Raw genomic sequence first — 11,337 nt, 5'->3', positions numbered from 1 at the left:
ATCTCCAATCAGATCGGCCCGTCTGCCCAATTACATCCAATCACAGGCAATTATGAGCAATTATAGCCAATCAGAATGCTCCTGAGATTGATAGCTGCGAGAGATGGGGTTGTGGGCTGTCACATTCAAGAAGCCATGACACTCATCATTCTTGAGTTTCTTCTTTCTTTCGATCACCATGTGTCTTGGCCTGACATTGTCCTTGCTTTGTCGAGGCAGAAGGAGCCTGTTTGGCCTTCAAAAACACCCACAGACTTAATTGGCCATATGCTACATGCGCCGTTGGATTCGCCTTTTCACCCCCTCAAGGACTTAACATAAGGCAGTTCATGCATTTATAGTGTTATCTGTCCATTTTGGGTGTGTGTTACATCGAAACAAACTGCAGCATCAACGAAGCGATTCAGATAATGTGGACTTGTGAAATAAAGTTGAACGTTCCACTTTCTTGCAATGCACTTGTGCATGAACACAAAATGATATGAAGTTATTGCGATGCAAGGTGCTCATCTGATACTAACTCAGTTGCATCGTCAAATTAATTTGCTTATTATTACCAGACCTCAGACTAACTGTACCTCGATTGGCTTTGAAAATGTCATATTCGTCTTGAGGGAGAATTGAACGACGACTGTATGTCGTTTATTTGCTTTTTTCTTTTGCTTTAAAACGTGCATTTTTATCGATACACTAGCACTGGGAAAACTTAAAAAGGAAAGCCTCCACCCTGTCGTACGGCTTGCCAAGAAAAGTACAATCGGTTGTTGGCTCGTGAAAATATGTGATGATTTGGATGGTCCGCGATCGCTCATGACGTGACCCTCTTGTTCACTTGCTCTGGTTCATAAACCTCCGACAAGGCGAATTAAAGGCATGCTTTCAATCACGATTCAAGAAACCTTCCACAAATGAATCCATTCAAACATAATACACAGAATAAATAAATGAACAATATCTTACGATACAATACATTATTAGGTCGTGGTTGGTTTTCAGTTTGGTTCTGGGCGCAGGTCATATCCATATAAAGAGGGTCTGTTCTCACCGGGCTCCACGCCCTCGCCCGGGGATGCAGTGGGACGTCGAGGGCTGGGTGTTATTGCTCAGCTTTGAGTTTCTCACAGGCAGTAGGGCTGATGTTTGACTTGGGCTGATATGAGGCCTCGCCGACACATATTTCCATCGTCGAGACGTTGACCAGGCCGCCGGGAGAGAGAAGCAGGTTCTCGGCATTTTAAGAACCTCCTTCCGACACCGCCAGAGTTCCACGGGGAGCTTGTCCGTCAAAGCGCTGCACTGCTGTCCGTCAAAGAAGTTGAACTCAGCACCACCTCGTGTCCAGCCCCCCCCCCCATTGTTATCATTGAGTCTATAGCGTACTGTCGAAGGCGCATGCCTCTTTCTCCAGCTATTTCTATATATCGCCCGCGCTCCATCTCCCTCCATCATTCTGTTTTCCATCACCGCAGACTGATTGATTGTTATCATTTTGATTAGAATCTCTCTGCAGATATTCGGGTCTTTAATGGCTGACAGAGAGCAATGAGCCCCGAGCTCCAGAGTTACGCCGCTCAGCCAAGATAAAGTACACAGAGTCCACGGCCCGGGCCCGAGCGCTTGTGTGTGTGTGTGCGCGCGCGCGCGTGCGTGCGTGAGTGTGTGTGTATGTGTGTGCGATTGTGCAACTGAAACGATTGAAAATAATCACAACACAAAATGTTCACATAAAAGCTTCCCTCTGCTTCACCTCACAGCAGTCAGATCCCCGAGATACTGTGCGCAGGTTTTTGCGTTTAAAAATAAAATATGTTGGCTTAGACTTGGAAACTTGAAAAAGGCCACAAGCCGGCTCGCAGCTGAGTTTGATCTAACACCGACCGGCTCATTTGTCCAAAGAAAAGCAAGAGGAGGCTGTAAAAGACGCTCGCTTGTTTCTTATTTCAAGTGAGCAATGATGTGGTGTTGCCATTCTTGTGGTTTCTGCCATTACAATCCCATGCATGTTTAAATTCCTTATGTTGCAGTCTTAACACACAGCATGCCTTTCCCATCGCCTTCCTGACTCCTTCTCTCTTCTGATCCCTCTAGATCATAAGTGTAAACAGATGCCGAAACACATGCAAATATACAGTATGCACACACAATCATACACAAACACACACACACACACATGCACTTATAGTTAGCATGTGAGTGTTTGTGTGTCTGTCTGTGTGTGTGTGTTTCTTTGCATGTGTGTGCATGTGTGTGCGTATGTATGTATACTATTATATGCATGAGTGTCTTGGCATCTGTGTGCGCCTATGATAGTGATAGAAAGATCACACTGCGTGCGCGCGCGCGTGTGTGTGTGTGTGTGTGTGTGTGCTCGCACATACGTAGACGTGTTTGCATAAGGGGCGTGGGGGGCGGAGCAGAGGTGGGTTTTTCAAAGGAAACATTAAAGATAAACAAACGGGGTAACATGGCCGGGCAGAGCGGGCCGCTGATTGCGTGGTTTATATTGGCTCTGGGCTGTTTATTTGTCTATGTCACCGAGATAAACATCACGGCAGGCCAGCGACAAGAAAAATGAGTCCTCCCGAGGACCCACGTTGACACGAGCGTGCGCATGCTAAAAAGGGAATTTTCTTTCTTTGCTTTCTCTCTCTCTCCCTCCTTTGGGTTTTGTATCTCGATTTACACACATAATTGCGTTTATACTCTAATGTCGATGGTTGTTGAGTTTATTATTATGCTAAAAAGGACAAAGTTGTAGCGGTCCCTCACACGCACGGCACACGCTCGTGCACGCACACATATGTGTAGACGCAGGCACGCGCGCACTCACACAAACACGTGCACGCGCACTCACACACATGCTCGCAGACATACACACACACACACACACACACACTCACAAGACAAGACATACATTCACTCCATGTTATCCCTAACACTGGCCCCCGCAATGAAGAGACTTCTTTCACAGCTGTCAGTCACATTTGGTCGCCATGGCGTTGACTCCAAACTTATAACAAAAGGCCCTTAAGAGTTTCTCACAGGGCAGAAAGGAAAAGAGCCACAGAGGAGAATAATAAGACAGACGCAAAGGCTGACAGCCAAAGACTCCCTAGGAGAGGGTTCAATGTGCATTGGACACAGAGAGAGAGAGAGAGAGAGAGAGAGAGAGAGATTGAGGGATAGGGAGGGAGACAGATGGACAGACAGACAGACAACACAGATTAACACAGATCAACACAGATTGTGATGGATAAACGAGACAGTAACCTGTTGAGATGAAAGAGGAGGGGGAGGAGAAGGAGGAGCCAGGGCAGATAAGAGAGAGGGAGAGGGACGGGGGAGTGGGGGAGAGCGCTGGAGAATCAGCCAGAAGAAGAGAGGGAGGGGGAGAGAGACAGAGAGAGACTGTGGGCGGAGCCTTTAGGAAGCTGAGCTGGCAGAGCGGTGGAGGGTCCAGGGCGACCGGGGGGGCCTGCCAGGGAGCGTGGGACACGGGGTCAGAGGGGTGAGGGGTCACCAGGGCCTAGGGTGCCGGGAGCCGGGCCTGCGGCATCAGGGTCAGATGGGTGCCGGGGTTGAGGGCACTTGGGTGGGCCACACGCCATGGGGGACACTGGCGTCCTCAAGCCAGTCAGTAAGACAGAACACGACCACACCGCTTTACATATCCACAGTCCAAAGTTTGGATTGGAAGGATCTGCAGGAGGCTTCGTTAGCTAGTGAAGTAATGATATATAAATCCCATCAAATTGTCTGTAAACATTATGCAGCCTCTACATGGCAACAGTATCCAAGTGTGGCTTCCTACTATCGGATTCAAGCAGAGAGTACTTTACGGACATCCTTCCCCCATGAGTGTGCACACTAGCAATCCACTAGCTTGAGCTTCCATGGAATCACGTCACCAGCCTGACTACCAGCCTTTGATCATAGGAGCTGTGGAAGATGAATGATTTAATCCTGATTTGAGTGTCGCAGATAGGTTACTTGTGACTTGAGGACATAGATAGTAGAGGCGGGGGCAACAGATGGGTGTTGGAGGGATTCAGTAAACAGCTTGCAGGCGAGAGATATGTGTTAATGCCAGCATGTTATCACACACACACACACAATTGCGTGCTCCTGCGCACGAACGTTAATCTATTGAAGCGTGTTCCAGAGCACGATAGTCCGACTTTTTGCGTGTTACACAGAACGAAATGTAAACCAATGCATTCTGAATGGGAGTGTTCCAAGACAATTAACGTGCTCCACAAAACGGTACGAGAGAGAGAGAGAAAGACAGAGAGAGAGAGCGAGATATGCGGTCACAGGTACATAGTTATCACCTGACAAACATGTCACGGGTTGAAATCATAGGCAGTACAAATAGATAAAAATGTAGCTGAAGTTTCAAATGTCTTGTTTATTGTATTAACGGTTCATTTCTCTTTTGTGAAACTCACCAAAAGTCCAAAAAAGTTAAACGCAAGGTCACAGGCTAACAGTGGAGCTGTGTTGGGAACCAGCAGCCAAGAGCTTCCATGCAAACTTTCTACCCATGTTAAATAGATTTAGTTGGCAGTTCCTTTTCTGCCCCTTTTTTAAACTTGTGGAAGCACTTTGCAGTACTGGGAAACACCATTTCTAACGGCAATGGAGCTAGATTCTAAAAATATCAAAAGATGCCCAAAGCAAATACCTTTAACCCATAGTTGTGTTTTATCAAATTAAAAAATTTGAGCAGAAATATTTTGCATACAAATCTTTAAATAGTTTAACCACATTAAGAAAAATACATTCGTTAATTTTTTTTATTAGTGAAGCCACAAGTTTTGCACATTATCCAAACAGAATACCTGAAATGTTGATATTTTCAGCCCTTTCAGGTTAAAACAAGAGAAAAGGACAACCTAACAAGAGTGAAAAGTTTGGGATTGGTGACCTATAGTTCAAAGATGTCCCTGGTCAGGTAGACTAAATAAAAGTGTATTCCAATTGCTCCAGGACATTCGTGTAATTTACTTGGGAGCTCTCCCTCAAGCCTAGAGAGACATCAGTGTTGAACCACCAACTGAAAGAGGGTATTTGCCATTAGTATGAGTGACAACATTTCATTGCTATTAATTTAGTTCATTATATTTAGCCGATTTGAACAGACTTTTCTAGCAGGTGAGGCTGTCAATGATTTAAATATGGAGCAACTACAAAAAGTAAATTTGCAGCATGACCAAATTATACAAAAAGTATAGGAACTGTTCTAGCAGATATGTTTTAGAAGTCTCTTTTGATAGGTAGGGAATAATTGTCTTTGTCACCCTGTAGTCATGCCATCAAATCTGTTGGGCAAAGTACCGCTACTGATTAATCCAGTAGACTCACCAGTCAAGTCCCCCTAGTTAGAAAATGGAAGAAACCCAGTTAGTCATGTTAATTATTCTGTTGTTACAAATGAAGACTAATACTTTCCACATATTGCGATCCAAGTTACTGGCTGCAGTCTTGGATTTTATAGTTCTATATGAATAGATTCAATTTACTAAACTATTAATCATGCTTCAGAAGAATTAACCTTTCTTGGATGGCAGATCTACCACAAGCCTCCATTGCCACAACCTCCAGATGGCTTACGACCTACGGCAACTCCTCAACTACTGCAAGCCAACAAATTGGCTCTTGCACACCAGACACGCATTTTGCTTTATTTTAGGTTTTCAAGCATCTTAAAATACCCAAATCATCGCTCCAATGCACAAGTCAGCTAATGGCCTACAAGGAAATGCTGAAGCTAGCGTTAGTGATGGCGATAGAAATGGACAAGCTTGCGTGTACAAATATGCAACTAGAATTGCAAGGTTCACAGCCCAGTTGCATAAGTGGTCGCAACCGTTGGATTGTAAGCAAAGGTAAAAAAAAAAAAAACTACCCACAAACTAGTCAACATGGTCAATTGAAAGCCTGTACAAAACGACCCTGGAATAGTCAAATGCAGCTTTACAGCGGATGAATTAAGCCAAATTGCATAAACATCCAATGGTAAACAGTATACAAATGCAATCAAGGTTGCACTCACACTAGGCCATCTGGCCGTGGCCGTCGCAACTGTGGCCTGGCCACGATAGGCTCTTGTACATACGCCGTCGCTAGCCTCCAAACAATTCTACCAAACCTTAACCAACTAGTGAAAAAAGGAACAAAACTTTAGCACACACCCAGTGACTAATCACCTTGTCCAGGGGTGTTCCAACGTGGTTTACCAGAGGGCCTTGTGGACTTAAAGTAAGCCACACATTTGACAGAGACAGCACGGAATGACGTTAAACTAAGCTAATCTACGCTAATCTACAGGTTACCAGTGCTAGTGCAATTACATGAGCATTTTGCACAATATTTGTACTCCAATGCTACGTAAAGCAGGCTTCTTCAGAAACCCGCTGCTACATTGAAGGGCAACTGTAACAAATCCTGACCAAGACCGAAAGATGGCTCTGGAAGCCACTACGGCCCACGCAGCAGATTACTGCGTGGACCGTGGTGGCTTCCAGATCAACCCTTCGGTGGACCATTCATACACATGTATTCCGAGGATGTTTTGAAGACACTGGAGTCCCATGGCACTAGATTCCTTTGAAGACTAAGTTGGTATGGGGGGGCCCAAAGGGGGCCCCCCCATAGATCTTGTCAGTCATCTAACACCTGTTAAGAAAAACACACACACATCACAAGATACAAATCAGCAAAGCTAGGTTAACAAACAGCGGCGACATGCATGTCAAGGTGCAAAGAGCAGGGATACTTATGGCTTGTGTCTGCGGAGACAGCCCAAAAACGTCAACATTTAATAAAGGAAAATAACTTTTACTCACTGCGGTGGTCTGTTTCGAAGTGCCATGTTGGTAGTAATATTTGTCTGGGCTGTTCAGTCAAATGCCCACAAAAACAAACACTCAACAACGCATACTTTCAGTTTGTATAAAGCGACAATAGTGATCTGCAATCTAGATCGAAAACTTTCAACCCTCACTAACTCAACCTCGATTGACACAGGCCGATGCGAAAAGTAAACCAAACCCATTGTTCACCTTTGATAAAGGGGTGCGTGACAGGTGATCTCAATTAAGAGCTAATCAGAAAGAACACACTGATCAGCCATGAGTGAGACTATCAAAACGAGGACGAGGATTTAACGGAATTGTTACCATTCAAATTCAAATTTCTTTATTATTGGATAGGGTATGATATCAATGATTTGGGCTTTGAGTAGGCCTATATTTCTTAAATATATTTCTTAAATTTTTTCACCCCTTCGCCTTTTGAATATGGAATCTATAATCTCAGCCTCTCTATAATTTGCCCAACACATATTTTATTGTTCAAATAAAATCCCATCCTTATTTTGCCATTCATATTGAATCTTTGAATCTTCCATCTCCTTGGCTGCATTAAGACGAGGCTCGGGTCAGAGCAAAGATTGGGATCCACACATGATAAGGGATAAAGTTATTTATTAGAATGAAGTAAGTATCATGAAATCTGTAAAGGGATTAGAGTAGCGTATGGAAGATTAGAAAATGTGCGATTATATGGTTTGGACAGAAAACCAGTACCAAAATCACAAGGACCGACCGAGCCAGAACGGAGGAAACTTAAGGCTCGATTCCACCGGAGGCGTACGCGCCGCGGTCACCGCTGCTGATCGCTTGATTCGCTTCCACTATAATCAATGGGACCATTTCCACCGGGCGCGCCGCGGAACGTTTCAGCAGCATCCCAGGATTTGCGTGATGTCGTGATCTCGCGTGAATACGGCTGGCTCGCAAGGCAGCGCAACGCTGCCGTTACGCGCCCGGTAGGAATGGACGCAGGGCAGAGGCATGGACATATTAAAGGATGGACCACAGACTGGAAAATGGCCGCCCATTCATTCCTATGCAAACTGCTCACTGGCGCAGGGTAACATCATGGGTAACATACAGGAGCGATTTGCTTCCGCGTTATGTGGCCAAGACACGTGACCTAGTCCGTGACGTACCGGATGCAGAGATCTTCTTCTTCTTCTAGTTTAGTGGAGGATCATAGTTTTTCCCCATATACCGCCACCTACTGGACTACTACACAGGAGTTTGTGACAAGGACGTTGGCAAATGATACTTTAAATCATAAAAATAAATTCAAAGAAAAAACCAAACTAACGAAACAAAATAAACAAAATAAAACAAACTAACAAAAGAAATGAATAAATAAAAATAAAAAATAAAAAGATATATATACTTAAAGTTAAATTCTTCTAATTAGGTTAGTATCTTTTAGCTAAATTATCAGCAATTTCATTTTGTGTCCCCTAATATGACAAATTATTAGAATTACATGTTTACTGAATTCATACAAATACTGCATATGACATAAGCTAATGACTGTATGAATAGGATATATTAAGCTATATTGTTCTATAAGTTAACAGTCCCCTCACTCTGTATTTACATGTATAGTAATCTGTGTTTTGTAATCTTTAGGGCCAGAAGTGTGGATTATCGGGGACAGCTACGTCCGCCGTGGAGAGGAGAGAGCCAAGGAAACCTGTGGCCCCCACCTTGGCCTAGAGGCCAGGGTCAGTTGGTTTGGCTGGGGCGGGCTGAGATGGAAGACCCTCATCCCTTTCTTCCTGCAGTCCCTGAGAGGAAGAACAGCCCCGGATGTCCTGCTCATCCACTGTGGCGGCAACGGCCTCGGACGCCTGGAGGGAGTTGAGGTTGTTGCCACAATGAAGCAGGACCTGCAGTACCTCCACCAGCAGTTCCCAGCAATGCAGATCGTCTACTCTAACATCAACGAGAGACGCCGGTGGAGGGCTGACCATCCGGGGAAGCTAAATCACGCTAGGAAATGGGTGAACAGTGTGATGAACGCATTTGTTAGTGTAGAGCTAGGAGGCAACAGCGTAGAGCATCATGGAATAAGGTTTAACTGCTGTGGTTTATACTTAAAAGACAAGGTTCATTTCACCAATAGGGGAAATTAAAATTTTTTAAAAAGCATTTCACAGTCTCTTGAAGCGATAATCCAGAGTGGGTGAAACTGACACTTTTAGGACCAATGCCTTCAGCCTTCTCCACTCTGAATTGTAATTTCAACAGTTTTCAATACTGTAAGATATAATCCAGGTCCTTAATCTTTATTCGATGATGCTCTTCTCTGCGTATTTGATAAATCAGTAATTATAACCTTTTTGGAAATCATTTGCGTTTATCACACTGTTCATTCATTTCACTGTTCTTCCTCTCATTCCTTTCCTTACTTCTTCTTTAGGCTACCTGTCTTTGTTTCCCCTTCCACTCTTCTGCCCCAGCCAAACAGCCAAAAAAAGTGTTTTGTTAAAATTTGGGGTGGGGGGTCTTGTAATAAAAGCTTTTTTTATTGTAACACTTGGTTCAAATCCTATTTCTTACACATGCAGCCATTTGGACACCATTCTGTGATAGCTGATAACCAAGGTACACACTGTAATACTATAATCAAGAGGACATACAGGCAGTTCAAATAAAAAGAGATAGAACTTTATTGATCTGGAAACTTCATAAATATGTAAGATTGCTCCATATAATACCATAGTAACATAGTAAACGTATGTAGGCCTAAAAAATTCAGTTCAATGTTATTGCTTAAGAAACAGATTCCTTCCAACTAACTATTTACGAAAAATGCAATCAATAATTTATATAAAAGTAAATGTTTACATATCAACCAGCAACGAAGTTGGAGTAGCCTACCCAAATAATGAATTGGAATACACCAACATTGTCAACTGTCATACATAGCTAACCATAACCCTGTCATACATAGCTAAACAAGCAAATGAAAATGAAATACCTACCAACGCAACTGAAATGTTAATATTAGACAATTAACAATATTATGAAAATTACGTAGGTCTCCCATAATCATTCAGGTAATCAATACGTCCGTGCCTGTTCCAGCTATTTCAATGATATGTGTGCTATATATCCGTGTTCAACGCCATTCATGTTAAGTAAAAGGACAAATCTCAGACGGAGCCGTGCACTTCAAAATAGGTCCATAGCAAGGAGCCGTTTGTTTCAGTACGGCTCCTTTCAGCTGCCCACCCAACATAAACTGCTAATAAAACGCTTGAGGAGGCGTTTTGAAAAGAAAAAAATTAAAAAATTTTAGAACAGGGTAGAATTATAATTATGAGCCTTTGATTGATATCCAGACATTTTTTGCGGAGACACAATCCTGTTCCCCACTTGTATTGGAGTGGACGGCGATATCTACTTCTGGGCCACATGAAATGACGGACCCCCGTCCACTCCCAGCTTAAACAGCTGCAATACCAGGCTTGGCCTCTGAGCACTGGTGGATTGCGGAAGTATGCGCCTATCCTGGGGGCCTGGGCAGAGGACGCAGCCGTTCCGCGGCGCGTACGCGTCCGGTGGGATCCCGGTGTTACCCAGACAGACAAAACAAATACTGGGAACAACAAACCATCTTTACCATGTTGGAAATACCCAAACAAAATGCAACAAACCAAACCTGAACAGCAAACCAACATATGTGACCAACCAACTGAACTACTGACCAAACACACAATTCTTTCGACTAGCCTATGTATATGGGCAGTGGAAAGTGTGCTGTGGGGATGTTGAATAGTGTTAACATAAAACAAAACATGGAACCAATCCAAAGGTCCAAAACCTTAAGGAACCACCCTAAACAGAACCCAAGCCCACCTGCCTCTGTGGAAAGAGAGAGAGACTGGCTAAAGCCTGCGTGGCAGACCTGCACAGGTGCACCTCATCAGCTGACAAGCCTCTCAGCCCCGCCCACTGGCTACCTGTAGCAGGTAGGCAAACACAGAGGACCCAGCAGACGAAGGAGAGAGAGAGCAGTCACAGCTGTCACATCTGTTGCCTGAAGATTCTTTGTTTGTCTCCAACAAAACCTTCCAAACAGATGAATCATTGGCTCATCCCAGAAGTGTCAAATTACTTTTGTGTGTCAAAACGGGCAGGGTGGTCGTGGACTCCTGAAAAATACTACTGTTGTTTTGTATGTAGAATAAAATGCCATTGTACATTTAAAAAAAAAAGGGAAGACTTTCACAATGCAGGATTCTGGGAATGCAGTGATGGAATCCCGATAACACCTGTTCCCTAATAAATGGGCTCAAGATTCTGAGTCTGCCTGCAAGAGGTTGTGTGTGTGTGTGTGTGTGTGTGTATGTGTGTGTGTGTGTGTGTGTGTGTGTGCAACCCGGTATCACGCGATTGCGTGCTCCTGCGCACGAACGTTAATCTATTGAAGCGTGTTCCAGAGCACGATAGTCTGACTTTTTGC

The 11,337-nt window shown here is 44.0% G+C and overlaps 1 long non-coding RNA gene across 1 annotated transcript; it reads right to left on the bottom strand.

The window, feature by feature from the left end:
• Positions 1–5,909: 5,909 nt before the first annotated feature.
• LOC132451359 (uncharacterized) lies at positions 5,910–7,394 on the bottom strand. Its single transcript, XR_009524047.1, has 2 exons — positions 6,849–7,394; positions 5,910–6,678 (listed from the first exon to the last, which is right to left on the bottom strand). It is a non-coding gene; the product is annotated as an uncharacterized LOC132451359 (long non-coding RNA).
• Positions 7,395–11,337: the final 3,943 nt, after the last annotated feature.

Source organism: Gadus macrocephalus, chromosome 22, assembly GCF_031168955.1.
Source record: "Gadus macrocephalus chromosome 22, ASM3116895v1".
NCBI classification, from domain to species: Eukaryota; Metazoa; Chordata; class Actinopteri; order Gadiformes; family Gadidae; genus Gadus; species Gadus macrocephalus.
Note: the sequence above shows the minus strand (reverse complement) of the source record. Positions and strands in the feature narration are given on the sequence as shown.